Source organism: Panthera pardus, unplaced genomic scaffold (genome assembly GCF_024362965.1).
Source record: "Panthera pardus isolate Hobbes unplaced genomic scaffold, ASM2436296v1 HiC_scaffold_15, whole genome shotgun sequence".
NCBI classification, from domain to species: domain Eukaryota; kingdom Metazoa; phylum Chordata; class Mammalia; order Carnivora; family Felidae; genus Panthera; species Panthera pardus.
The window spans coordinates 8,204,390-8,208,314 of NW_026526710.1; the positions used below are offsets into that span (position 1 = coordinate 8,204,390).

General features: G+C 51.8%; 1 long non-coding RNA gene across 1 annotated transcript; it reads left to right on the forward strand.

Annotated features, from left to right (window-relative positions):
* Nucleotides 1-538: 538 nt before the first annotated feature.
* LOC109277807 (uncharacterized) lies at nucleotides 539-1,048 on the forward strand. The gene is made up of 2 exons (XR_002085331.1): nucleotides 539-753; nucleotides 850-1,048. It is a non-coding gene; the product is annotated as an uncharacterized LOC109277807 (long non-coding RNA).
* Nucleotides 1,049-3,925: the final 2,877 nt, after the last annotated feature.

The window sequence follows — 3,925 nt, forward strand, 5'->3', positions numbered from 1 at the left end:
CAGGGATGCTGGGAAGCATGCGCGAAGAAGGCCCTTGGATTCAATTTTTTATTCTTCTCGCTGCCAGACCTGGAGCAAAGAACTTCATGTCTTTGTGTTTCAGGTTTTCCCCCTGTAAAATCAGGACCCTAAGGCCTACTTTATAGATCGCTGTGTAGAGACAGGAAGGGATAAGCATATACAGCACCTGCCCTAGCTAATCTTCTGGAATTCTTGGGAGACCCACATGAGCTGCTAACCTTTCCAAGAACACAGATCACCTAGGGAAGCAGCCCACACTGCTGGGGCTGAAGTCACAGTTTGGGGAGGCAGGTCCCTTGAAGAGATTCTCCAAAAGCGGTGATTTTATAATCTCAAAGGTGATAGATTACAGTTGTTAAGGCTATGATAAAAAGGCAGAGGACTCTAGGAACCGGCGTAGCGTAGATGAAAAGCGAAGTCCCCCCAGAACGTTACCGGCTTTCTTCTGCCCTTGCCCGCCCCCTGCAGAGCAGCCCCGCCCCCAGCTAAGCCCCACCCGGACCCCGCCCCCGATGTTAGCGCGGGCTACGCCCCCTCAACTCCCAGCTCCCTAGGTTGGAGGCTCCCACCTGCGCGAAGCATTTGGTACCCAGGTGGGAATGGAGGGCATTCGATGGGCGGAGATGGGAGGGCTGGAAATTGACAGGGTGAGAATTGGGGAGACTAATCCCTCCCCCTCCGGTCCCCGCTCTTCACTCACCCCCTGGTTGAGGGCCTGGGCCTTTGCATAATGTAAGTACTTATTTAATGCAAGCCCCAGCTCCAGAGTTCTTCATTTGTCTTTCTGTCCTTCACATGCCAATGTGCTTCCGCCTCTTGTCTGTCTAGGTTGACGCGCCTGGAGAGGAGGGTGCTTCCCAACGGCTCCTGTTCGACCCCCAACCCCGGGCCAAGGGCACGGAGAGAAGCTGGGGCGGGGGACCAGCGGGAGGAGAGAGAGCACACCATATGACAGGCTTCTGGAAACAGATCCCATGCCAACTTGGATTCTGTCCTTCTCTCCAATAAAAGGAACTTTTCGCTTGTGTGTGTGTGTGTGTGTGTGTGTGTGTGTGTGTGTGTGTGTGTGTGTTTCAAACACGCTCTAAAATTTTTTATTTAAAGAGACTGGTTTTTATTTAAAGAGCCATCTGATTGGAGGCATCGCAGTGCAGAAGCGAAGCAGAGTCCGGCGCGTGCTGGCGCGCGCGCGCGCGCGCGCGCACACACACACACACACACACACACACACCCCTCCTCCCGAGGTTTTCCCGAATGTATCTACTCCGGTTACAACTAGACGCGGCCCCTCCCCCACCTCGCCTTTCCCCTTCCTCCCCTCGATCTTGGGAGGAACATTCTCTGTGTCTTCCCAAGTCCCCGAGGGGGACCTTCTATGGTGGAGTGGGGGTGGAGGGTCCTACGACGAAGACCAGAAAGAACAAATTAGATAATCAAAAGAATTATAGTAATTGCTTTCACTTTCCCCGAGCCCGCTCTGCGGATGCTCTCCCCCGCCCCTTCCCTGGCTTTCTGTCTGTCGGGAATACTCGGTCTTTCCGATCCCCACCCCTCCCCCAGACTCCTCCTCTCCTCTCCCCTCGCTCGCGCGTTCCCTCTCTTCCTCAGTTTTCTGGTGTGCTGGAACGTTCAGCGGAATATGATGAATGATCACCTGTCACGGCTTGTTTATTATAATGCAGGCAATCAATTACACATCCCCAACGCTGGCCGGCCCGCAGGAAATTTATATGCTCAGCACAAACCAATGTGAAAATGGAATCTCATTTGCCAAATGTCTTTCTCCCCGTACAGCGCGATGATTACAGTCTGTGTTTGTTTCAACAGTCGCGTACAACTGACAGTGCCATCATTTACTGCCTGGCTCAGGTCACGTTACTCTAAGGCTTTATTTATTGTGTTACGATGGCCAGCACAGGAAAAGGACAAGGGTGTCTGTCAGGGATGCCACCATGTTAAAAAGTGGGCGGGCCGGGCCGGGTTCCCGGCGGGCGACACTGCAGTCTCAGCCCCTGCCCTGGGCTCTGCCTCCCCAGGCCTGCTCCCCCAGCATCCTTCAGCGGGGGGCTTCTGGGCTCCCTGGGGGGAGGCAGCTCTGGGTGTCAAACGCTCCACAGGTTCCGGGGCTCAGATCCGAGGGACCAGCGTTGGAATTCCGGGTCTGCTACTGCCTAAGTTGTGTGTGGCCGGGGATTCACCCTCCTTATCTGGAAAATGGGAGTTTTAATACCCTCCTGGCAGAAACATTGTGATGTCTGAGATATCAGAGGTGTGGATAAATGTTAGTGCTGGTGACTTCAGATCCGGCTCTGGCCAGCCTAAGGCCCACCCATCCGGAGGCAGGGAGGAGAGGTCCCATTAGAAGAGAGATGTGTTGGAATTCATGCCCTGTGTTAAAATCTCTCAGTCCTCTTCTTTCTGAGACTCGGCTGTCTCAAGATCTTAAGTTTCCCTTCCGGGTGGAGTTTTGCACTTTTGTTTCCTCTGCAGGGGACACATAGTGTGGTTTGGGGAAAATAAAATGATCACTTTTGCTCTACTTCCGTCGCTATCATTGTAAAAGTACGCATGGCAATCCCAGCCCGGCCAGCTGTGTGACCTCAGGCAGGCTGGTCCCTTCACCTCCCCGAGCCTTGCATTCCTGCCTTGCGAAGTGAAGAGTAACTTCTCAACTATCCGCCCCGGTCTTGCTGGCAGGGATCCAGAGTGTCCACGGGTGTAGACGGGGTCGTGCAACCTGGAGCATGTGCTGGTCACCTCTTCCCATGGGGAGTTCTGGTTGGTCTTAGAGGTTTTGCTGCATAAAGGGTTGACCCAAATTCGTAGCACTCGCAGTACTCCTATAAAGTAGGAGATCAGTAATGAGGGACAGGCAGGGTCTCACAGGTGTCTTCAACTGCTCTCGTGTTGTATCGTTCTTTATTATTTTGTGTATTCATTTAATGGCTGTTCCCAGCATATAGTTTCTATTTGGCACATCCTAAAGGAATCAGTAAATGTTCGTGGCGTTAATGGATGGATGGATGGATGGATGGATGGATGGATGGATGGCTACTTAAATAAATTCATCACAAGGAAAGAAGGAAATTCATCACGGGCAAAGAAATAAATTCATCCCTGTTGTGAAAGGGATGGGCCCTGGTGAAGGAATAGTTCCCACTCCTGATCTCACGGAATCAGGCTATTCTACACATGCCCAGCCTTGTGTGGGTGCCCAGCGTGATACATACTACACGTATTCAGACAATGCCCACTGGTGACAGATCACATGCACGTCCTTCTGACTACTCCCACTCACCCCTGACACCAACATCCCCTGGACAAACTTCCCACCATCCTTGCATCCCACGTTGCCTTGAAATCTCCGTGCTTCCCTAAATGATGGGCTCCTCACGGACAGGCAGCTAGACCTCATCCCCAAAATGCCTAGCAAGGTGGCTGCTGAAAACAGATGCTTTTCAGTCAATCAGTAAAGATGATCTTTTCTATACGCTGATGTATGGAATACGACTTAGAATTCCATTAAACCATGCCGCGTCAGGGGAAAAAATGATGCAGGTTCGTATTTAAAAAGCAAAAAAATTAACAGCTGCCTCATATTATTTCGGTCAAGTGCTTTGGATTTGTAGAAGGGATTTCTTTCTATAAATATAATTATTAGTCGCCATGATTATAGTAATAACGGGGGCGGGGGTGGCACAGAGCTCTGCCTGCCCAGCAGGGTGGGCTCTCGGTAGAGCTGGGTATTCCCTCTGCTGACTTGCTTCACTAGTTGACTAACAGACCTTATTCCCTGGCCGAGCCGATTCATATGCGACCAATCAAGTACTGTGGGATCCTGGGGGAAAAGCAGCCTGTGTTTGCTGCTGCTTTGACAGTTGAGGCTCCAAGAGGGGCTGGCAAA